General features: G+C 43.5%; 1 protein-coding gene and 15 non-coding genes across 19 annotated transcripts in view; 7 read left to right on the top strand and 9 right to left on the bottom strand.

Moving 5' to 3' along the window:
• The window catches only part of LOC127510625 (gastrula zinc finger protein XlCGF7.1-like), a 237,907-nt gene that overhangs the window by 60,146 nt on the left and 152,836 nt on the right, over positions 1 to 24,925 (top strand). The gene's annotated exons all lie outside the window — the stretch shown is intronic.
• LOC127511584 (U5 spliceosomal RNA) lies at positions 13 to 127 on the bottom strand. The gene has a single exon (XR_007930088.1). It is a non-coding gene; the product is annotated as a U5 spliceosomal RNA (small nuclear RNA).
• trnar-acg (transfer RNA arginine (anticodon ACG)) lies at positions 2,309 to 2,381 on the top strand. The gene has a single exon. It is a non-coding gene; the product is annotated as a tRNA-Arg (tRNA).
• Positions 3,078 to 3,149, top strand: trnae-cuc (transfer RNA glutamic acid (anticodon CUC)). Its single transcript has one exon. It is a non-coding gene; the product is annotated as a tRNA-Glu (tRNA).
• Positions 3,212 to 3,298, bottom strand: trnay-gua (transfer RNA tyrosine (anticodon GUA)). The gene is given in 2 exon segments: positions 3,212 to 3,247; positions 3,262 to 3,298. It is a non-coding gene; the product is annotated as a tRNA-Tyr (tRNA).
• Positions 3,412 to 3,483, bottom strand: trnae-uuc (transfer RNA glutamic acid (anticodon UUC)). The gene has a single exon. It is a non-coding gene; the product is annotated as a tRNA-Glu (tRNA).
• trnad-guc (transfer RNA aspartic acid (anticodon GUC)) lies at positions 3,849 to 3,920 on the top strand. Its single transcript has one exon. It is a non-coding gene; the product is annotated as a tRNA-Asp (tRNA).
• Positions 4,028 to 4,099, bottom strand: trnag-ucc (transfer RNA glycine (anticodon UCC)). The gene has a single exon. It is a non-coding gene; the product is annotated as a tRNA-Gly (tRNA).
• On the bottom strand, positions 4,576 to 4,690 carry LOC127511583 (U5 spliceosomal RNA). Its single transcript, XR_007930087.1, has one exon. It is a non-coding gene; the product is annotated as a U5 spliceosomal RNA (small nuclear RNA).
• Positions 6,872 to 6,944, top strand: trnar-acg (transfer RNA arginine (anticodon ACG)). Its single transcript has one exon. It is a non-coding gene; the product is annotated as a tRNA-Arg (tRNA).
• On the top strand, positions 7,641 to 7,712 carry trnae-cuc (transfer RNA glutamic acid (anticodon CUC)). The gene has a single exon. It is a non-coding gene; the product is annotated as a tRNA-Glu (tRNA).
• On the bottom strand, positions 7,775 to 7,861 carry trnay-gua (transfer RNA tyrosine (anticodon GUA)). Its single transcript is given in 2 exon segments — positions 7,775 to 7,810; positions 7,825 to 7,861. It is a non-coding gene; the product is annotated as a tRNA-Tyr (tRNA).
• Positions 7,975 to 8,046, bottom strand: trnae-uuc (transfer RNA glutamic acid (anticodon UUC)). The gene has a single exon. It is a non-coding gene; the product is annotated as a tRNA-Glu (tRNA).
• trnad-guc (transfer RNA aspartic acid (anticodon GUC)) lies at positions 8,412 to 8,483 on the top strand. Its single transcript has one exon. It is a non-coding gene; the product is annotated as a tRNA-Asp (tRNA).
• Positions 8,591 to 8,662, bottom strand: trnag-ucc (transfer RNA glycine (anticodon UCC)). The gene has a single exon. It is a non-coding gene; the product is annotated as a tRNA-Gly (tRNA).
• On the bottom strand, positions 9,140 to 9,254 carry LOC127511598 (U5 spliceosomal RNA). The gene has a single exon (XR_007930101.1). It is a non-coding gene; the product is annotated as a U5 spliceosomal RNA (small nuclear RNA).

Raw genomic sequence — 24,925 nt, 5'->3', positions numbered from 1 at the left:
ACGCTCTTGTGCGGCTCTGCCGTAAGCAGAGCCCCCAAAAATACAGAACACTCGCAAACGTTCCCCTCCACGGAAATCTTTAGTAAAAGGCGAAAGATTTATGCGATAATGAAGAGAAACTCGAGCTGTACCTCCGCCCCCTTGGGCCTGCGTGCTCCCTCTACTACACCGCTCTGCTCGCCGAGGGTAATCTAGGACGCAAACTCCTGCCAGCACGCTTTTCATCAGCTGGTCGCTTGCTGGTCCTCGTGCAGTTTTTTGAACGGGAGCGACGGCCGGCCTCTGCAGCTCCTCGTTAGTATAGTGGACAGTTGTTGTGAACAACAGTTAAGATGGCATTCCAGGGACCAGTTTACGACAGGGCCCCTCTCTAACTGCTGGTGTGTAAGAAGATGTGCCACACTGTGATTGGATCATTGGTGAATGAACATCAACAAATGTTCAGCAACGTCAGATAAGATGTTGGGACAACTACCAGACACCTCTTCCAGAGCAGGAAGGGGAACCTTCTGCACCCACCAACACCAAGGAGAGGACTTCTCATTGGACGACACATTGACTCTAACCACCAAACTCATTCCTAAGATTTAGGCAAGGACTGCCATAAAAATTCCTTCAGGACCCCCTGGATGGAGCAGCAGTGACTGAAATAAAGAGAGGCCACAGAGATCTATCTAAATCCATTCATACCTATGTTTGGAGGCCTTAATTTGATCGAAACTGCATCACATCCACTCCATCTTCATGCAAAGCACAGTTTATGTTAATGGTTACTGACTGTTAAAACAACAGGTCATGGGACAGTCCTGTTAACAGATAAACAAATGCATGGACGATGATTTAACCATTTCATATTGTGTTTGGTGTCTATCTGTTCCCTACGATGCCTTTAATAATTCGAAAGAGGTTTGGTAAAGAAATAATGCATGGGTAAAATGTTAAAGACACTATTTTAACACTGTACTTTATGCTATGCAAATGAGTTCCACACTAGGGTGGGCAACACCGGGGTTGCTTCAGATAACAGTGGCCAATCACACTCCAGGATCGGCAAGGCGCCACATTTCAATCTCCTCCTCATTAGAAAGGGATAAATATGTCCCCCGGGTAGACGCACCCTTGTTCTGCGTTTCCAGCTCGACGGGGAAGGAGACATTAACAGACGCCCCACGTCCTGAGTTTCTGACCTGACGAGGAAAGAGACTACAAGACGGTTAAGGTGAAGGTTCACGAGCAAAACCTTTTACAATGCTTTCAGCTGCACTCTAACCTGAAACGTGTGCAGGCTTCTGTTCAGGGATAAGGGAATATCTCAGATCATTTCATTTTGGATCTAAACTCTCAATACTCGTGGTCTCAAATGTTTTGTCAACCTCCAGTTACAGTACATCTAAACGCTGTCTCAGCTAGGAGACATGGAAGGCCATTTTTGCCAGGTAGGTAGCCAACAATAGGTAGTAGCAGATTTTGGCCTAAGCTAGTGGTTTTCGAACCATTCTTGTTATCTCCCTTATGTAAAACAGGTGAATTGAGCTAATTGGTAGAGTACTCTATGATTTTTGCCCAAATAAAGAAACAATTACTAAGGGGCAGTGGTTACTGAATATGAGAAAATAACACACTTGTTTCTGTGTGATACAATCATTTTGCTCTCTTGGTTGGCTCTCTTCTTTTCTTTAACTTCCAGCCATATTTAATGGTTAAAGTATTATACTGTGCACTTTTTATCTTATATTATTAATATTATTATTATTATTATTATTAATATAGAAAAGTTTCTGTCTGGAGGAAACAATATTAAGTAAAATACTAAAATGTGTATATGTGAGTATGTATAAGGATATGTATACATTCACTATAATACATATGGGAATATATAATAAATATTAAACAACAATAAACTATTATATATTTATATACACTACCAGTCAAAAGTTTTTGAACTGTAAGATTTTTAAATGTTTTTAAAAGCTCACCTGCTCACCAAGGCTTCATTTATTTGATCAAAATACAGCAAAAACAGTAAATGTCACGGTTCCCTCTGTTCCCGGACTCCATTACCCATGATCCTCCTGTTTCCTCACCTGCACTCACTTCCTCGTCATCTCCCCATCAGCACTCATTGCCTGCACCTGTTCCTGATCATCTGGATCAGGAACAACGAGGCATGCGCTTCGGCGGGGCTTCGGGGCTAACCTTTGTCTGTGGGCTCAAGCTAGAGTCTTTAACCCTTTGGCAAGTTGATATTAAACCTTAACAAAAGCACTGCCACGCATTACACGACCACGAGAGGCCTACTGTGGCCGGTGGGCCAGTGGCGCAATGGATAACGCGTCTGACTACGGATCAGAAGATTCTAGGTTCGACTCCTGGCTGGCTCGATCTGCTGCTTTTGCTTCTTTGTCAGCCCATGGCAGTTTTATTATTTCATTTTTTCTTTCTCTTCCCTTCTTCGTTGGACTATTGTTCCCCAGCTTGAACGCAGCGCCTTAGACCGCTCGGCCATCCTGACAAGACGGCTGAGGGTGAGCAGTATTTTTGGAGCTCCACCGAATGGCAGATGATCTGGAAGCTAGTGCTAAGCACCGCTGAGCACAGCCGAAGCACAGCCAAAGCACAGCCAAAGCGCATGCCTCGTCAGGCAGCGCGTCAGTCTCATAATCTGAAGGTCGTGAGTTCGAGCCTCCCACGGGGCAGGGTGGTTCCCTTTGGCACACGAGAGCCTTTAGACGAAAGAGCGCTTTCCTTTATTCAAAAGGCTCTTCGGCTCCTCTCTAGGGCAGACAGCATGAGATTCTGAGAAAATCTGTGTCATTTCAAGTAGTTTCCCTGAATCTCGGCGGGCCTCTCCTTGTTATGTTTCGCAAGCTGATTTGTTTTTATGGCAGGTTGTGGTGTTGTTAGGAAAGTCTTACAGAGCACGGGACAGTTTCACGGCGGAAGAAGTGTGATTCAGGGTCAGACGCTCTCTCCTCTCCAGGAGGGAATTACAAGCCTCAGTGCTCTTGCTTGAGCGGTTGCAGCGAACTCAGGTAGGGGCCCACAGCCAGGCTTGAGGGGGCGGGACAAACAGCCCTTCCCTGGTGGTCTAGTGGTTAGGATTCGGCGCTCTCACCGCCGCGGCCCGGGTTCGATTCCCGGTCAGGGAATGCACTTTTACGCTTCTGAAACTTATGCACGGCCAAGAAAATGTTTGCGTGTGAAAAAGACCTCCTTCGAGCCGGAGTCGAACCAGCGACCTAAGGATTGCCAACTCTCCACCTACAGTCCTCCGCTCTACCAGCTGAGCTATCGAAGGCACGCAGCTGGGGAAAGGAACCACAACCTATCAGGTTGCTGCAGCTCCACTGCTGACTAAAAACGTTTCTGCCGCGCTGGCTGTTCGACAAGGGAAGCAAAGACAAGCCGAGCTTCCCATACCGGGAGTCGAACCCGGGCCGCCTGGGTGAAAACCAGGAATCCTGACCGCTAGACCATATGGGACCTACGGAATTGAACCCGGGTCAACTGCTTGGAAGGCAGCTATGCTCACCACCTTACCACCAACACAGGCGCTCGGGTGCCGGCTGATGCCGGCTTTTGTGCGGTCAGCAAGAAGGCTCGTAACACATTAGTAGCGACCTACCAAGCGCTCCGTTAAAATCAAGCTCTACGGTTTAATGACACCGTTTAATCAGAGACTTCAGATTTAATGATGTTGATGATTTGTTAATGGCATTTAATACATTGCACTTTCAATAAAACCTTTGCAGCTGGTGTGTAAAAGGTGTTTTGGCTGAGTTTTGGTGGCATTTAAACCGTTTGGACCAGCAGCTGCGCCGATCGGGGCGACGCCCTGCCACCGCAGCTCCTCGTTAGTATAGTGGACAGTATCTCCGCCTGTCACGCGGAAGACCGGGGTTCGATTCCCCGACGGGGAGACCTCGACCTTTGCTGAAACCCAAGGACCCACACAAACTTTTTTTTTTTTTTGCTCCAGCAAGGGCTCGCGGACGACCGCTTTAAGGTCAGCTTGAGCCAAAAGCAATGCGTTGGCTGGGAATCGAACCCAGGTCAACTGCTTGGAAGGCAGCTATGCTCACCACTATACCACCAACGCAGGCGCTTGGGTGTTGGCTGATGCCGGCTTTTGTGCGGTCAGCGAAGGAAATGAAACGCTCTTTGTTTGGACCCGGCGCAGAAAAGAACACGTGACCTTTTTTTTTTGACCTGACCTGCCCAAGCTCTACCACATAATAACACATTTTATTCAGCCACTTCATGTTTAATATTATGATATGATTTGACAAGTGCATTTAACAGATGACACTTCCAACAAAAAACATGTGCAGCTGGTTTGTAAAAGGAGTTTGTATGCACAATTTGGCTGAGACTTTGTTGCATTTGCACCATTCTGAACAGCAGGCGTCACCAGAGTCTTGAAACGGCGAACCGTTCTGCGAAGCCACTGGGTCAAACTGCCGCTCCGGCAAAGGCGGCAAATACGGACAATCTCCTTCCGCTCCGCGTTGGCAGACGGCCCGACCACGGGGGACAAGCGCAAACGTGCTCACTCTGCTTTTAACGCTCTTGTGCGGCTCTGCCGTAAGCAGAGCCCCCAAAAATACAGAACACTCGCAAACGTTCCCCTCCACGGAAATCTTTAGTAAAAGGCGAAAGATTTATGCGATAATGAAGAGAAACTCGAGCTGTACCTCCGCCCCCTTGGGCCTGCGTGCTCCCTCTACTACACCGCTCTGCTCGCCGAGGGTAATCTAGGACGCAAACTCCTGCCAGCACGCTTTTCATCAGCTGGTCGCTTGCTGGTCCTCGTGCAGTTTTTTGAACGGGAGCGACGGCCGGCCTCTGCAGCTCCTCGTTAGTATAGTGGACAGTTGTTGTGAACAACAGTTAAGATGGCATTCCAGGGACCAGTTTACGACAGGGCCCCTCTCTAACTGCTGGTGTGTAAGAAGATGTGCCACACTGTGATTGGATCATTGGTGAATGAACATCAACAAATGTTCAGCAACGTCAGATAAGATGTTGGGACAACTACCAGACACCTCTTCCAGAGCAGGAAGGGGAACCTTCTGCACCCACCAACACCAAGGAGAGGACTTCTCATTGGACGACACATTGACTCTAACCACCAAACTCATTCCTAAGATTTAGGCAAGGACTGCCATAAAAATTCCTTCAGGACCCCCTGGATGGAGCAGCAGTGACTGAAATAAAGAGAGGCCACAGAGATCTATCTAAATCCATTCATACCTATGTTTGGAGGCCTTAATTTGATCGAAACTGCATCACATCCACTCCATCTTCATGCAAAGCACAGTTTATGTTAATGGTTACTGACTGTTAAAACAACAGGTCATGGGACAGTCCTGTTAACAGATAAACAAATGCATGGACGATGATTTAACCATTTCATATTGTGTTTGGTGTCTATCTGTTCCCTACGATGCCTTTAATAATTCGAAAGAGGTTTGGTAAAGAAATAATGCATGGGTAAAATGTTAAAGACACTATTTTAACACTGTACTTTATGCTATGCAAATGAGTTCCACACTAGGGTGGGCAACACCGGGGTTGCTTCAGATAACAGTGGCCAATCACACTCCAGGATCGGCAAGGCGCCACATTTCAATCTCCTCCTCATTAGAAAGGGATAAATATGTCCCCCGGGTAGACGCACCCTTGTTCTGCGTTTCCAGCTCGACGGGGAAGGAGACATTAACAGACGCCCCACGTCCTGAGTTTCTGACCTGACGAGGAAAGAGACTACAAGACGGTTAAGGTGAAGGTTCACGAGCAAAACCTTTTACGATGCTTTCAGCTGCACTCTAACCTGAAACGTGTGCAGGCTTCTGTTCAGGGATAAGGGAATATCTCAGATCATTTCATTTTGGATCTAAACTCTCAATACTCGTGGTCTCAAATGTTTTGTCAACCTCCAGTTACAGTACATCTAAACGCTGTCTCAGCTAGGAGACATGGAAGGCCATTTTTGCCAGGTAGGTAGCCAACAATAGGTAGTAGCAGATTTTGGCCTAAGCTAGTGGTTTTCGAACCATTCTTGTTATCTCCCTTATGTAAAACAGGTGAATTGAGCTAATTGGTAGAGTACTCTATGATTTTTGCCCAAATAAAGAAACAATTACTAAGGGGCAGTGGTTACTGAATATGAGAAAATAACACACTTGTTTCTGTGTGATACAATCATTTTGCTCTCTTGGTTGGCTCTCTTCTTTTCTTTAACTTCCAGCCATATTTAATGGTTAAAGTATTATACTGTGCACTTTTTATCTTATATTATTAATATTATTATTATTATTATTATTATTATAGAAAAGTTTCTGTCTGGAGGAAACAATATTAAGTAAAATACTAAAATGTGTATATGTGAGTATGTATAAGGATATGTATACATTCACTATAATACATATGGGAATATATAATAAATATTAAACAACAATAAACTATTATATATTTATATACACTACCAGTCAAAAGTTTTTGAACTGTAAGATTTTTAAATGTTTTTAAAAGCTCACCTGCTCACCAAGGCTTCATTTATTTGATCAAAATACAGCAAAAACAGTAAATGTCACGGTTCCCTCTGTTCCCGGACTCCATTACCCATGATCCTCCTGTTTCCTCACCTGCACTCACTTCCTCGTCATCTCCCCATCAGCACTCATTGCCTGCACCTGTTCCTGATCATCTGGATCAGGAACAACGAGGCATGCGCTTCGGCGGGGCTTCGGGGCTAACCTTTGTCTGTGGGCTCAAGCTAGAGTCTTTAACCCTTTGGCAAGTTGATATTAAACCTTAACAAAAGCACTGCCACGCATTACACGACCACGAGAGGCCTACTGTGGCCGGTGGGCCAGTGGCGCAATGGATAACGCGTCTGACTACGGATCAGAAGATTCTAGGTTCGACTCCTGGCTGGCTCGATCTGCTGCTTTTGCTTCTTTGTCAGCCCATGGCAGTTTTATTATTTCATTTTTTCTTTCTCTTCCCTTCTTCGTTGGACTATTGTTCCCCAGCTTGAACGCAGCGCCTTAGACCGCTCGGCCATCCTGACAAGACGGCTGAGGGTGAGCAGTATTTTTGGAGCTCCACCGAATGGCAGATGATCTGGAAGCTAGTGCTAAGCACCGCTGAGCACAGCCGAAGCACAGCCAAAGCACAGCCAAAGCGCATGCCTCGTCAGGCAGCGCGTCAGTCTCATAATCTGAAGGTCGTGAGTTCGAGCCTCCCACGGGGCAGGGTGGTTCCCTTTGGCACACGAGAGCCTTTAGACGAAAGAGCGCTTTCCTTTATTCAAAAGGCTCTTCGGCTCCTCTCTAGGGCAGACAGCATGAGATTCTGAGAAAATCTGTGTCATTTCAAGTAGTTTCCCTGAATCTCGGCGGGCCTCTCCTTGTTATGTTTCGCAAGCTGATTTGTTTTTATGGCAGGTTGTGGTGTTGTTAGGAAAGTCTTACAGAGCACGGGACAGTTTCACGGCGGAAGAAGTGTGATTCAGGGTCAGACGCTCTCTCCTCTCCAGGAGGGAATTACAAGCCTCAGTGCTCTTGCTTGAGCGGTTGCAGCGAACTCAGGTAGGGGCCCACAGCCAGGCTTGAGGGGGCGGGACAAACAGCCCTTCCCTGGTGGTCTAGTGGTTAGGATTCGGCGCTCTCACCGCCGCGGCCCGGGTTCGATTCCCGGTCAGGGAATGCACTTTTACGCTTCTGAAACTTATGCACGGCCAAGAAAATGTTTGCGTGTGAAAAAGACCTCCTTCGAGCCGGAGTCGAACCAGCGACCTAAGGATTGCCAACTCTCCACCTACAGTCCTCCGCTCTACCAGCTGAGCTATCGAAGGCACGCAGCTGGGGAAAGGAACCACAACCTATCAGGTTGCTGCAGCTCCACTGCTGACTAAAAACGTTTCTGCCGCGCTGGCTGTTCGACAAGGGAAGCAAAGACAAGCCGAGCTTCCCATACCGGGAGTCGAACCCGGGCCGCCTGGGTGAAAACCAGGAATCCTGACCGCTAGACCATATGGGACCTACGGAATTGAACCCGGGTCAACTGCTTGGAAGGCAGCTATGCTCACCACCTTACCACCAACACAGGCGCTCGGGTGCCGGCTGATGCCGGCTTTTGTGCGGTCAGCAAGAAGGCTCGTAACACATTAGTAGCGACCTACCAAGCGCTCCGTTAAAATCAAGCTCTACGGTTTAATGACACCGTTTAATCAGAGACTTCAGATTTAATGATGTTGATGATTTGTTAATGGCATTTAATACATTGCACTTTCAATAAAACCTTTGCAGCTGGTGTGTAAAAGGTGTTTTGGCTGAGTTTTGGTGGCATTTAAACCGTTTGGACCAGCAGCTGCGCCGATCGGGGCGACGCCCTGCCACCGCAGCTCCTCGTTAGTATAGTGGACAGTATCTCCGCCTGTCACGCGGAAGACCGGGGTTCGATTCCCCGACGGGGAGACCTCGACCTTTGCTGAAACCCAAGGACCCACACAAACTTTTTTTTTTTTTTGCTCCAGCAAGGGCTCGCGGACGACCGCTTTAAGGTCAGCTTGAGCCAAAAGCAATGCGTTGGCTGGGAATCGAACCCAGGTCAACTGCTTGGAAGGCAGCTATGCTCACCACTATACCACCAACGCAGGCGCTTGGGTGTTGGCTGATGCCGGCTTTTGTGCGGTCAGCGAAGGAAATGAAACGCTCTTTGTTTGGACCCGGCGCAGAAAAGAACACGTGACCTTTTTTTTTTGACCTGACCTGCCCAAGCTCTACCACATAATAACACATTTTATTCAGCCACTTCATGTTTAATATTATGATATGATTTGACAAGTGCATTTAACAGATGACACTTCCAACAAAAAAACATGTGCAGCTGGTTTGTAAAAGGAGTTTGTATGCACAATTTGGCTGAGACTTTGTTGCATTTGCACCATTCTGAATAGCAGGCGTCACCAGAGTCTTGAAACGGCGAACCGTTCTGCGAAGCCACTGGGTCAAACTGCCGCTCCGGCAAAGGCGGCAAATACGGACAATCTCCTTCCGCTCCGCGTTGGCAGACGGCCCGACCACGGGGGACAAGCGCAAACGTGCTCACTCTGCTTTTAACGCTCTTGTGCGGCTCTGCCGTAAGCAGAGCCCCCAAAAATACAGAACCCTCGCAAACGTTCCCCTCCACGGAAATCTTTAGTAAAAGGCGAAAGATTTATGCGATTATGAAGAGAAACTCGAGCTGTACCTCCGCCCCCTTGGGCCTGCGTGCTCCCTCTACTACACCGCTCTGCTCACCGAGGGTAATCTAGGACGCAAACTCCTGCCAGCACGCTTTTCATCAGCTGGTCGCTTGCTGGTCCTCGTGCAGTTTTTTGAACGGGAGCGACGGCCGGCCTCTGCAGCTCCTCGTTAGTATAGTGGACAGTTGTTGTGAACAACAGTTAAGATGGCATTCCAGGGACCAGTTTACGACAGGGCCCCTCTCTAACTGCTGGTGTGTAAGAAGATGTGCCACACTGTGATTGGATCATTGGTGAATGAACATAAACAAATGTTCAGCAACGTCAGATAAGATGTTAGGACAACTACCAGACACCTCTTCCAGAGCAGGAAGGGGAACCTTCTGCACCCACCAAAACCAAGGAGAGGACTTCTCATTGGATGACACATTGACTCTAACCACCAAACTCATTCCTAAGATTTAGGCAAGGACTGCCATAAAAATTCCTTCAGGACCCCCTGGATGGATCAGCAGTGACTGAAATAAAGAGAGGCCACAGAGATCTATCTAAATCCATTCATACCTATGTTTGGAGGCCTTAATTTGATCGAAACTGCATCACATCCACTCCATCTTCATGCAAAGCACAGTTTATGTTAATGGTTACTGACTGTTAAAACAACAGGTCATGGGACAGTCCTGTTAACAGATAAACAAATGCATGGACGATGATTTAACCATTTCATATTGTGTTTGGTGTCTATCTGTTCCCTACGATGCCTTTAATAATTCGAAAGAGGTTTGGTAAAGAAATAATGCATGGAATAATGCATGCAACTACCAGACACCTCTTCCACCTCTTGTCAGTCAGGGCCAACATGGCTGTTTTTGCATGGCCCAAGACACAATGAGCATCGCCAAAACATGTTGACAAAAACAATGCCAAGACAAATTGTGAGGCTTTTTTTGTGCAAAAACAAACTGAAGTTGTAATGAAGGTTGTTTTGGGAGTACTCACCCTGTAACGTTCCTCGTGGGTGCAGGCGTTCCTGACCTCAGAACTCACTTCTGATAGCGAATTACAATCTCGTGATAGCCAAGTCGATTATGTATGATGAAGCCCATTTAAAAACAACAGCAGTGGGCTTCTGAGTGGATTAAAAATATGCCAATGGTGAGGGTGGACCTAAGGTGAAGAGGGAGACTCTTCCAGTGCTTAGGGAGAACAGCTAAAAAAGCCAGATGTCTTTTAGACTTTAACCCTCTGGAGTCTGAGGCTGTTTTGGGGCCCTGGAGAAGTTTTGACATGCCCTGACATTTGTGCTTTTTTCAGTTGTTCATAAAGATATTAATGGCAAAAGTGTCATTACACTGTATTCAGCACGAACTTGGCTACCATAATATATAAACAACATGTACGTACATGTTTGTATTTCTGGAGGAATAACGTTTATGCGTGGTTATTGAAAAAACAAAAAATCCTGCCTACTCGTTCATTTAAAACAATAGAGAGATTTACATTTTCTAACACACTTTTTGTCAAGAAACACAGTATGCGCGGAGGGTGAATCTTCATGAATAATGCTGCGATTCACACCTCAGAAGACAAAAGATCCACATAATCAGCTAATGACCTGCATAATAATGAGCTCTTTCAGTCAGGTAGGCTATGTGAAAAAACCCCTCTGTGATCATGTCTCAAGCTCATCATGCTGTATATCAAACATACAGAAACAACACCAATCCTTTGAAATATTATTACAATTTTAAATAAAGGTATGTTATTATATACTTTAAAAATATAATGTATTTCTGTGATGCAAAGTGTCTGAACAGTCATGTTACCTCTATGGCATTTCATATAGGCTTTTAGCTTAAAAGCATGCACATTTGGAGAAATACTGATGGATTCACATATGTTTATGTCAATTTTCTATACAGAGGAGTAATATTTATTTAATATTTATTGTCATCACTGTAGCGTCTGGATAGATCCGGCGTAGTCAATCAACTTTGGAAATTTCAGAATGCTTTTAGCCTCCTGAACTGTGCATGTAAATCACGAATCGGCTCCGGCAAGTCCGGGACCAATTGCCCCATTGGCACCTTTGTTACCCCAGTAAAGAAAAACAGAACATATTCTCACCAGCTCCAGAGACTTCAAAGAGTCACCCTGGTGGGACTAAAGGTGATGTGGTCGCAGACACTGTCCACAACCCCAATACACACACACATACAGACACTCACAAACACGCATGGAGATTGTGAATGTACATTTATCCTCCAAATATGACTGTGCCAAAGTGTACCCGTCGCTGTATTTAAAGGTGCATGTATTTATCCCTAGTATATAAGCTTAGCTATGACTGTAGTTGTATTAGTTTTCTTCTAAACGATAAAACTCAAGTATAAACTGTATCTCCCCTTTTATGTCTTTGCCATCTGACAAGTTTGGTCTCATTGTAAAGCTTTCGTTATGCTCTAATTGAAAATGTATGTCACATGACTGTAAAATGCATTCTTCTATTTTTAATGGTACTTTGAAGAAAATGTACTCAGATCGGACACTTCATAAACCATGCAAATTTGGTCATAAATGGAGACAAAGAAAGAGTTTGCCCGCCAAAATCGCACCCTCATCATTGGCTGATGTATCCCAGGAGGCGTTCTGGCCTGTTGTCCTTAAAACACAATGACACGCATCTCTCATTTGTCTCTCGATTGTCTCTCGCCATTTCACACCCGTCTCTCCCGGACGTCTCGGCGACCGCGCTTCCATCACGCGCCCCCTCTCTTCGGGACGACCATCTTTTGGCAACAAGTTTCTTTGTCAAACCCTCTTCATCCGTCGCCCTAAGTCTTCACTCTTCATCGCCTAGGAGACGGACTCTTTTTCTTTATTTTCCGGTTATCTTACTCTTAAGTTAAACCCTTGTTTGAAAATCACGCCGAAGAACACCTTCTCGAAAAAGGACCAATCGCTTCAGCCGCACGCAACGAAACTCCTGCAGAAACACGAAACGACCACAGCACCTGAACCTATGCAAGTATAGAACCATTCTTTCCAAAGCGTTTTAAGCTCGATGTGTAAGCTTAGTTTCCTTGGTGGCTCTCAAAGGTTTTAACTGTTCGTAAGTTGCCATTCCTTTGATCACCTCTGTTTTCTTGACTTTACTTTCGTTTTCTATATATGTGTATTGTTTGTGTATGTCTAGTAGTATAGTCTCTGTATCCGTAGTTTCATATATTAAATACATTATATTCATGCTCGATTGTTTTTTTTGCTCATGCAACAAACCCAGGTCACTTTAACGTTTCGATCCAGTATCCTTGCTTTACGCATTGATGCTAGAATAGGAAGTCTTTCTCGTGGCCAGAGAAAAACCTTCCTTTTATAATCGGCTATGAAGAGCTAACGGTTTGCTGGACAAACTAGTTTCTCTAAATTATTATCAAGCCAGAACTAATCATATATGTAATTGATTATAATTCGTTGTAATTAATTCACAATATATGTATAATTCCCTCTCGGGTCGGTATATGTATTATAATTAATCATAAAGCTTTATGATTTATTATATTCATATATTTCACCCATAAATTAATTAAATACCTGTACAGATTCGCTACATCACTATGAACGCTGGATACTGTGTTTTCAATTCATACTTGCAGCCGGAGGGCGCTCTGTGCACATTTAGTCCACAAATTAATCTAAAGAAGAACAGGACATTCCAGGAACTAACGGCATGTCTTCCAGAGGTCTCTAACCATGGCTTTAACATACAGATAAACACTTTTCAAGACAATAAATACACGATTGAGACGATGTATACATGTTTTGCCTCAGAATTTGCGTCTGAATAGCGCTAGCTCCGTGGGTGTGGCCGCAATAGCGGATAATGAGCTGAATCACGGACTTCTGACATGTGTCTCTTTTCATACAGATTACATAAACAGAGAATTTTTGTTTTCGATTTGACTTACACGATTTAAAACCTGACATTTCAACGTTTCTTTAGACATAAGTCTAATTTTTTTGTGATTAGTATTCACTAAGTTACAGTTCATTTTCTGAGAACTATCAGATTGGACTTCATTCAGAGGGAGACGACAGATCACGCATCATGTTAGTTTTCTTTATTTTGCAAAAAGAACAATATTTTGTTTTTACTCTGAGTGTACACAAATAAAAGAAGATATTCCACAGATTAAAATGGTTTATAACTCTTAATTGTATGTGCAACATTGACGGAGTATTTTGAGTCTCTTTCACACTGGTAAGAAAAAAACCGAGGTGGTAACCGGCATGACCCGAGGGAGTTAAGTGTTGAGCTATCCACCATAATTACACAGGGTTTTAATCATGATCTATTTAAATTCATTTCAAATCTGTTTAAAATTCCTTTCTTTCTTTGGACATTTTTTTTCTTTCTTTTTCAGTATGGGCAAGGTAGAATGGATGGTGGATGGAAAAGGAGGAAGTGGGTGTTTGGCATGCTGGGGGTGAAATACCAAGGACACAAATCTGCAAAACCAGTTTTCCACTTAGTTGAAAGGAGGACCAGAAGGGAACTGATTGGACTTATTGCTCACCATGCCAAGAGAGGGTCCATCATCATCAGTGATGAGTGGAGGGCTTACATACATGCTCGTTTACAGGCATTATACAGTGAACCACAGTGTGGCATTTGTTGATGCCCAGACAGGAGCTCATACCCAACACACTGAGCGGGCCTGGAGAACCTAGAAGGAGAATGTCTGGAGGCTCAGGGGAAACCACACAGAATAATTACTGGTGGACCACCTTGCAGTTATTTGTTTATTTATTATTATTATTATTATCATTATTATTATTATTATTCATTTATTTATTTTTTTTTTTGTATAAATGTTATACAAAATTTGTAATAAGTTGTTACATTGTATAGAAAATATGTTATTTTGTTACTGCATTGTTGAAATAAATTTTATTCTGCTGTCACCTTTAAGGGGAACCCCTAGTATTAAGACTTGTATGGCTTAATATAACGTAAATTATGTCTCTTACTGAAATATGTAGTAGAAATCCCATGAAAGATTTACGTTATTTAAAAAATCCATGACATATTTGGACAATGGGGGGGGACGTCAAATGGTTGCAACTGACGCTGCCCTGCTGCTATTTTACCTCAACACAACTCGGAATATAATATACGATGCCAACTGACCTTTCGCAAAGACCCGCCCCCTTCAGTTACTGTTGCTACGTCAGACAAGCCATGCCAATCTCTTGCCACACATCATGTTCTCACGCAGTGAAAAATACATCGGGGAGCAAAGAGGACACTGACAACTCGACGACAGACAAGACAGAGCAGGTTACTTTTGATATGAAACAAAGTCTCAAATTTCAAATGTTGTCATTTTTAAAGAAATTTAAACAATAAATACCGTTTTGTGGCTCTTTAATGTGTGGTGACAGATCGCTGTAGTGCCTCAGTTCAAACAGCTCATGAACCGATCATCTCTTCCTACTAATTCATTTATAGCATCAATTAAACATGAATGAACATCAGAAGGAATGTTGTTTCAATCGCGGAAAGACGTCAGTACACACGATTTTTCAAGTTCAAGTCTACCTACGTTAATCTGCTAACTCCCCTGACTGCTTTGTCAGACAAAATGGTGAATTCGGTGTTATGATTGGTTAGATCGCCTGTCAATCAAACTCCTGGCGAAGGGTCAATTTTCAGTCGATGGGCCACAAGAGAAGAGGGATTAATCTTCACTGCTTTACTAGCGATAAGAGGAGAAAAAAATGGGAAGTTGTGATGAATGTGGATGAATAAAACTTCCCAAAGAACTGTGTCTTTGTTCTCTCCAATTTAGCCCTGATACTTTTTCATCTGTATGTTTTGGTGCAACGGTAATCTAGTAACGCATACAAGTAACACATACAAGCTTTGAGGCAGTCTGTCTTAATCAAGATGTGTTATAGGCTGCCCTCGTCAGGCCCACGACAGGCATTTGGTTAAAGCATACACTTATATCCATTGCCAAATGTAAGCTCTTTCAGTAGCTGTGGTCTACTAAAAGCCTCAAAGGCATCAGGTCTAAAGTGAAGAGAACAAAGACGTGGTCTTTAGGAAGTTTTATTCGTCCACATTCTTGTAACTGAATTAACAAAACATACATAAAATGTTAGCATATCACTTATTAATCGTTTATGAATGTTTTATAAATAATTACTTACAACTGAACATTATTATAAAGTGTCACCAAAAATTTATATGCAAGTAATTTACTCACATTGTAGAGGGTTGATTATTCACATTATGAGCCTGTAAATAGTATTTCTCAGTAGATGCATGCAACAGAAGACCGGACCAACACCGCTGAACACCAGTATGAGCACCCCGGATCCATTTCAAGAGCTCGTGGACGCATTACGCCGAGCACTCTCCACGAATCCACCCACATCTTCACCAGCGAGCACTTCCTCAAACACTGCCGTCTCTCCTTCACCACCTGCCGTCGCCAGTCCCATGGCTAAACCGGCGCCCTTCTCTGGATCGGCGGAGGATTGCAACGGATTCCTCCTGCAATGTTCGCTGGTCCTGGAGATGCAATCGCACCTGTACCCCAACGACCATGCTAAGGTAGCGTTCGTAATTTCTCAGTTGAATGGCAAGGCGCTTCACTGGGCTGAACCTCTTTGGTCCCAGAAAAATCCCATAACCCAGTCTCTCTCCAGTTTCATCGCTCACTTCAAAGAAGTTTTCGGAAGACCTGCCTGGGATTCTTCAATCGGTGAGCAGTTATATCAGTTGAAACAAGAATCAATGACTGTTAACGAATATGCTCTTCAATTCAGAGCTCCAGAGATTCTTATGATTCACAAATTTCTATTGAAGATTCATTCAAGGTTACAGTATCATTTCCACTCCACTCACCAACCTTCTGCGCAGTAAGCCCAAGTCTCTGTCCTGGAACCCAGCCGCGACCCAAGCCTTCGAGACCCTGAAAGAAGCTTTTACCACCGCTCCCCTCCTGGTTCATCCCGATCCAGAAAAGCCCTTCGTCGTGGAGGTCGAGGCCTCGACCACCGGAGTGGGAGCATTCTTGTCACAGCAGCAATGGGAACCCAAGTAGCGCAAACCCATGCGCCTTCTTCTCCCACAAACTCAACCCGGCGGAGATCAACAATGACATCGGCAACAGGGCGCTTCTCGCCATCAAGCTGGCCCTTGAGGAGTGGAGGCATTGGCTCGAAGGAGCCAAACACCCATTTGTTGTTCTAACTGATCACAAGAACCTGGAATATCTTCGAGACGCAAAACGACTAAACCCACGCCAAGCACGATGGGCCCTGTTTTTCACCCGTTTTGATTTTACCATCTCCTATCGCCCTGGGTCAAAGAATGTAAAGGCAGACGCCTTATCCCGTATCCACAGTCCCGAAGAAAGTCTCCAAAACTCCTGAACCAATCCTGTCCAGGAAACTCTTCGTCAATCCCATTGTCTGGTCCGAAGAGACCCTGCCCGAGTCCAATGCCTCCACCAACACTCCGCCGGGTTGCCCACCAGGTTTGCTCTACATCACCTGGACACGGAGCACTCCCCTTATCCACGCATCTCACACGTCACTGGGCACTGGCCACCCTGGGGTCAATGAAACCCTCTCGTTGCTAAAAGAATGCTTTTGGTGGCCGAACATGGCATCGGATATCGGATGTACGTGCAGGGATGCAAGGAATGCGCCATCTAGAAGAGTCCACGGCATCTTCCCTCCGGAAATCTCCATCCTCTGCAAGTTCCTAACCGACCCTGGTCACACCTAGGAGTAGATTTTATCACCGACCTTCCATCCTCAGATAATTGCACCTGCATTCTGGTGGTTATTTAAAGATTTTCTAAGTCATGTCATCTGATTCCTTTAAGGGGACTGCCCACGGCCATGGAGACTACTGAACATATGTTCAATAATATATTCAGATATTATGGAATTCCTGAGGACATTGTATCGGATAGAGGACCGCAATTCGTCTCCAGGGTATGGAAAGCCTTCTTCTCGCTCCTAGGCGTGACCGTCAGCCTCTCCTCAGGATACCATCCACAGACGAACGTGCAGACGGAGCGGAAGATTCAAGAGGTTGGCCGCTTCCTTCGTACCTTCTGTCACGGCCACCAGGACTCTTGGAACCAGTTTCTGGGTTGGACCGAGTACGCCCAGAACTCTCTGCGACAGCCTACCACTGGTCTCACCCCTTTTCAGTGCGTACTCGGCTACCAACCCCCACTGTTCCCCTGGTCAGGGGAGCCTTCGGACGTACCAGCGGTCGACTACTGGTTCCGAGAGAGCGAGAGGGTCTGGGAGGGTCGCACACCACCAGCTACAACGGGCCCTATGCAGGCGCAGAATGACAGCTGACCTTCGGCGCTCCAATGCTCCAACATACCAACCGGGGCAGAAGGTCTGGCTGTCCACGAGGGACATCAGACTGCGCCTGCCCTGCAAGAAACTGAGTCCCAGATTCATCGTCCGGCAGATCAACCCCGTCACCTACCAGCTCCAGCTCCCACCTGAGTATAGAATTCACCCCACTTTCCACGTGTCTTTGTTGAAACCTCACCACCCGTCTGTTTCTGTTCCCACAGAGCCTGGCGCAGCCGAAGAACCCCCCCTTCTTCTCATTCTGGACGACGGTGCTGCTTATCAGGTGCGCAACATCTTGGACTCCCGGCGCCGTGGTGGTTTCATGGAATACCTCGTGGACTGGGAGGGCTACGGTCCCCAGGAACGCTCATGGGTCCCCAGACATGATATACTCAATCCAAGCCTGCTCGACACTTTCCATGCCACTCATCGAGAGAGACCCACACCTCGTGGCAGAGGCCAACCACCACGACGTCGGGTAATGTCACAGACACGCCAGGCTCTACCATCACCCAACCACAGCGCACGTCTTCACCCGAGTTCTAATCACGCACACCTGCATCCCACCAGCATCTGCCTGCGATATCTGCAAAAGAAAAGACAAGTATCACTCCAGTATCCATATCTGCCACCTGTCTTATCTGCCATCACTTACCTGCACTCCGTATAAGCTCATTGCTCATGACATTTTATACAATCATGTGAAAAAGTTAGTACACCCTATTTTAATTCCATGGTTTTCCATATCAGAACATAATAAAAAAGTCATCTAGTGCTTGGCAGGTCTTAAAATTTGGAAAAAAAAACCTCAGATGAACAACAACACATGACATATCACTCCATGTCATTATTTATTTAGCAAAAATAAAGCAAAGATGGAAAAGCCATGGGTGACAAAGTTAGGACACCATATAGGAATTTTGGCCCGCTCTTCTTTACAACGTTGCTTCAGTTTATTGAGGTTTGTGAGCATTTGTTAATGCACAGCTCTTGCCACAGCATTTCAGTCGGGATGTGGTCTGGGACTGGGCCATTGCAACACCTTGATTCTTTTCTTTTTCAGCCATTCTTTCAGCCATTTGCTGGTGATCTTTGGATCATTGTCCTGTTGCATGACCCAATTTTGGCCAAGCTTTAGCTATCGGACAGATGGCCTCACATTTGACTCTAGAATACTTTGGTATACAGAGTTCATGGTCGACTCAGTGACTGTGAGGTGCCCAAGGCCCATGGCTACAAAACAAGCCCAAAATCATCACCCCTCCACCAGCATGCTTGACTTTTGGTATAATAATGATAATAATTATTATAATAATAAATTTTATTCGTATTGCGCCTTTCTTACACTCAAGGCACTACAACAATAAAAAAAAAAAAAAAAACAATAAAAGAAACAACACTACTCCATAATGACAATCACAATAATAACACAACAACAACAACTGTAAAATTATAACTTAAAAGCTTCACTAAAAAGATATGTTTTGAGTAAATTCTTAAAGAATCAAAAGATGGAGCATTCCTAATAGGAAAAGGCAGAGAATTCCACAACCTGGGAGTAATACAAGAGAAATACCTCCCACCCATAGTTTCGAGTTTACAACGAGGCTGGTACAGAGTAAGAGAACCAGCAGAGCGGAGAGACTGAGATGGTGTGGACACTGTGACCAAATTACAAATATAATTTGGGGCCAGCCCATGTACTGCTTTATAGGTTAAGATAAGAACTTTAGAATCAATGCGTGATTGAACTGGAAGCCAGTGTAGTTGAGAAAGCACAGGAGTGATATGACTGCGGGATGGTGTGTAAGTTAAAACACGAGCAGTTTAATTTTGCACATATTGCAGCCTCTTAATGAAACTTGCAGGTAACCCTGCAAAAAGAGAATTACTATAATCAAGCCTAGATGTTATAAAGGCGTGAATAAGCCTTTCTGCATCAGGCATAGAAAGAAATGGTCTTATACTGTACGTGCAATATTCCGAAGATGATAAAAAGCTACTTTAGTAACATTCTTAAAATGAGTGTTAAAAATCAGCTGTGCATCAAAAATCACACCCATATTCCGCACCTGTACAGAAGGGAGAATCTGGCACTCATCCACTGTAAGTTTAAAATTATTACATCTATTTACAGCAGTTGAGGTGCCAATCAGAAGAAATTCAGTTTTTGAACAGTTTAACTGTAGGAAGTTCTGTTTCATCCAGACCTGTATTTCCAGTAAACAAGCAGATAAAGTTGAAAGTGCTGATGTAACATCAGGTTGAGTACTAATGTAAATCTGGGTATCATCTGCAAAACAATGATAACCCAGACCATACTTTTGAATAATCTGCCCAAGAGGCAACATATAAGTATGAGTATGAGGTGTTTGTGCTGATATGCTGTTTTTGTTTTTCACCAAACGTGGAGCTGTGCATTATGGCCAAACATCTCCACTTTGGTCTCATCTGTCCAAAGGACATTGTTCTAGAAGTCTTATTGTTTGTTCAGATGCAACTTTGCAAACCTAAGCCACGCTGCCATGTTTTTTTTAGCGAGAAGAGGCTTTCTCCTGGCAACCCTTCCAAACATGCCATACTTGACCCAAGTTTTTCTAATTGTACAGTCATGAACTTTATCATTTAACATGTTAACTGAGGCCTGTAGAGTCTGAGGTGTAGTTCTTGGGTTGTCTGCAGTATATCTGAGCATTACACAGTCTGATCTTGGGCTGAATTTGCTGGGACATTCACTCCTGGGAAGATTAGTGTCTGTTTTTAACGTCTTCCACTTGTCAACAATCTTCCTTACTGTAGAATGATAGACATCAAATTGTTTAGAAATGGCTGTATAACCCCTCCCAGATTGATAGGCAGCAACAATTGCTTCTCTAAGATCACTGCTGATGTCTTTCCTCCTTGGCATTGTGTTAACACACACCTGAAGTCTCCAGATGCTCAAACTGCCAGAACTTCAGCTTTTATAGAGGTGATCACACTTGCTGGTGATCAGTTAATCAAAGACATTTGATTAGGAGTGCTGACTGTTACTTACCCTCTTAATTCCAACAGTATGGGTGTCCTAAGTTTGTCACGCATGGCTTTTCCATTTTGGCTTTATTTTTGCTACGGTGTAATATGTCATGTGTTGATGTTTATCTGAGGTTTTATTTTTCAAATTTTAAGACCTGCCAGGGACCAGGTGATTTTTTTTTATTATGCCCTGATACAGAAAACCATGGAATTCAATAGGGTGTCCTAACTTTTTCACATGACTGTATATAGTAGCAGGACAGATAGATATTTAGATAGATAGAGCATTAAAGTGCAACAGTGTTTACAGTGTTTTTTTATATAATCTATCAGGAGCATCTTCAACAGCACCAACACAGCAGGTGTCCCTACAAAAAAAAAAAAAAAAATGATGGAAGAAAATATTTTTTAAAAGCTAAAATTAAGTTCCTTGAGGATAAATGGACATCGAAAGTGAAAGAGATTTCCTACGTAGCAGTCTGACCAATGGTAAATTGCTGTATCTCTAAAGCAACTACACCTTACAACCAGTTATACATTATACTTAGTAATGTGTTCTACAAGGAATCTTCATCTCATATAAGTGTTCATCATTACACAAATATTTATAAAAAGTGATATTAATTGACTTTTTACTGTGGAAAATTTACAGAGTCTACATTATAACATACCCTGGCATAAAAGGGCTGAGGCCTATCTGTTGTTGTTGTTTTTTAAAAGTTAGATCTTGTGGTGTTCATTAACAAAGGTAGCTGAATATTTACATTTAACAATGACATCAAAGCTGGTAAATGTGGAAGAAATTAAATGTAATCTTAACATGATTTGGTTTGTATTCCTTATCAGCCTTGTCAGCAAAGGAAGACATGATGGGAGCTTCCTACAAATCCAAATTTGATGATGCTGTATAACAGTCTTCCAGTATGGACGATGACCTTCATATAGAAAGGTGAAAAAAGACAAAGAGAAGAGGAAAAGTGCAGAGGAAAAAAAAAAAAAAAACACTGCAAAGTTGATTCGTCGTACTCCTGTGTATCATCACCCTCATTCTCATCTCAGTCCTCCTCATCCCCTGCACCCCGAAAATCCATCAAAAAGAAGGATAAAACCAAGAAAAGGAATGCAAACAAAAAGAAGAAATTCACAAGAGGTATGTATTTTAAATGTCCTTACAGTAATCGTTGTGTAGAGTAGGGGTGAAATGGTTCAGATTACTCACAGTTCAGTTTTAATCATGGTTTTAGGGTCAAGGTTTCGGTACAGTCAGGGGTGTGTTTAGGTTATTGGGGGCCCTAAGCAAATCTCAGAGAGGGGGCCCCAGCAAGCGTGTTCCGGGGGGGTCGCGGGGTCTGTAGTCTACATTTTTGTAGTGAGTATACTGTGATTTTTCCCTCTCAGCCTCATACTCACCTGTCCCAGAGCGACACCCCATATGCACCACCACACTCACTAATGCATTTAGTATGCATCTGATCTAAGGTACATGTAATTGAGAGCAAACTGCTTATGTGTGTGTTATCAACATGTCAATTTATTATAAACAGCGCAAGACTTTAACAGCCAATGACATTTACAGCTGGAGAGACCGGATGATTTTCTACTCTTTAGTGTCAATCACCATCTAACTCAGCCAGTTAAGATCTACATTTAGCCTTAGATGTTATATGAATATGGTCCCTGGAGCATAGGTTTTATCAGCTGTCAATTTTCAATGCACATTTAAGAGTGCAAGTTGCAACTGTTATTAACAATGGAAAGGTGAGGCTTATCAGTATGTCACAATATCACCCTGTTTGGACTCTGTTTTGTACCATTTCCTGTCAGTCTGTCATCATAGTTATGCATTTCGATTCACAAGCTTGCAGTTCGACTCAATATCAGTTATTTTGGATATACTGTAAATCAGATAGGCTACAGTAGCCTACATGGCAAATTTTCTCAAGAAAAAAAAAAAAAAATCTCTCAACTAATGCTGTATAATATACATGGGAATCAGTTGGTACTACATTAATATTGAAGGTTAAAATGAACCAATTTGTACAAACTTAAATTACACTAAAGGAAATTTTTATAATAATAAAGTTATAATAGGCCTACTAACTTTAAAATTATTTCTACTCCAATTCATTTTTTAAAAAAATAAACAAATGTTGGTGTTACGTATACAGAAGGGGACAGCGACACAGGAATACAGGTATTAAAGTTTATTGAGCAACCAGAATGCTGACAGAGTGCAGGTGAGTGAAGACAGGTTAATGCGTTGGCAGGTATTGATGAGGAACTGATACTTGTCTTGGTTTTGCAGGATTGGCAGACGGATGACAGACTTGGAGCTTGAGCAGACATAGATGAACTCACGGGAGATGAGGAGACAACGAGGAGTTGAGGGAACACACAGGAGACAGTAAGTATCTTCGGAGGAGTCCTTGAGGTAAGCAGAGTGGTGAGTACCATGTGCAAACGAGACCGGACAGTGACTGAGTGAGAACGTGAGCCTTTTGTGCTGCTGGTGATGAGGGTGCTGATGAGCTGCAGGTGTGAGTGATTAATATTCTGGTGATGACGTGCGCTGTGTCTGTGAGAGTGTAGAGCCTGGCGTGTCTGTGACAGTTGGCTGTCAACTTGATGGATTTTTTCAAACATGCATTATATAGGCTATTAAAGAACATTAAGAATTATTATTAATATGTAATATGGTGCATATATTTAGCTAAATGCTCCTCTCTAGAGTTGATTTTTCTAGCTGACTACGAGTTTATGGTCACTGAATATGTTTGTTCTGAGGTAAATGTTACGTTACGCTTGTTTGTTTACTAGCTTTATTTATTACCATGATATGAATTTCGGCAAGTTGTTCTGTATCTTTTAACATACCTTTAGATGTTCATTCATTAATGCACAAATAAATGCACAGCCATTCGCATTTTGTTCTCTGCATCAAATACATATATGAACACGCTGTTGCATCTTTGAGAACTTTTCAGACTTATTTTGCAGCGTTTTTATAAGCTGTTTGATTGGTTAAAGAGCCGTAAAGACTTTTTACACTCACAGTGTGGATGAATCGTGTTTGTGTCGAAGACACATATTAAAGAGAACTTGTGTGACGCAGAAACTCTTACAAAGCAAAAACAAACACTCGTTTTTGATCCATTAATGCATCTCTCGTTTATTGTATGCAATCTCACTGTTTGAAGTGCCTGTCAGAGGAAATCAACGCATGCTGTCATGAATAATTAAGCCCGTGCTGTCATAAATTAAGCAATGCGTCTTCTCATATAAAGACACACAGTCTCATGAATAATTATGAGACACCAATGAGTCATCACCGTACTATAGTATGACACAAAGACGAATATAAACCCGAAAGTTGAAAATAGCGCAAAAAGGTTTAAAATGAACTAGTTTTCTCCTACATTCAAAACTAACGGATGGTAACATTGACTTATATGCTGTTCAACACAACAACTCTGTTAAAATCTCAGAAAATTTGGTTTAGGGTTTCAAAGCAGGGGTCCACACTCCTGCTCCTGGAGGGCCACTGTCCTGCAAAGTTTAGCTCCAACCCCAATTAAACACACATGAACCATCTAATCAATGCCTTACCAGGCATAATGAAACTTACAGGCAGGTGTGTTGAGGCTAGTTGGAGCTAAACTCTACAGGACAGTGGCCCTCCAGGACTGAGTTTAGACACCCCTGCTTTAAAGGGAGCAAAAGGGTAACATTGAAGGGCGATGATATGAGTGCTGAGAGGTAGAATTTTTCAGGTGAGTATAAATCTGGAGTTATTAGATTACAAAAAACATAAAAAAATAAGCCAGTGGCAGTAATCAGAATGCTACATTTAGTTAGCCTATTTGCTAACCGCCAGCACGGTCACAGATCTGTCAAGTCTCCTTTACTTCTATAGCACTTTATACAGTACAGATCGTTTCAAAACAGCTTCACAGTAATAAACAGGATGCAAACTTCATTAAATATGTGATAAATTCAAGCTTTTTGACACAATTGTGTCATTATTCAGCTCAAACGTCAGCTAGATATTGATTCAATTCAGTTCAATAACTGTCGATGTTGGCAAATTTATCAAGTATGAAACAGTTTATTTAGCTATAAAGCAGCTCTAAAGAAGGTGGGGGGTGTGGGGGTAACAGCTTACCTTAACCTTGCTGTTGTGTTTTAAGATTTCATTGCAAACTCTGTACTTGACAGATGATTAGAGTATAGCAATTTTTCCGACACAGTCTGGTTACT

The sequence above is a fragment of the Ctenopharyngodon idella genome, chromosome 4 (genome assembly GCF_019924925.1).
Source record: "Ctenopharyngodon idella isolate HZGC_01 chromosome 4, HZGC01, whole genome shotgun sequence".
In the NCBI taxonomy this organism is placed as follows: domain Eukaryota; kingdom Metazoa; phylum Chordata; class Actinopteri; order Cypriniformes; family Xenocyprididae; genus Ctenopharyngodon; species Ctenopharyngodon idella.
Note: the sequence above shows the minus strand (reverse complement) of the source record. Positions and strands in the feature narration are given on the sequence as shown.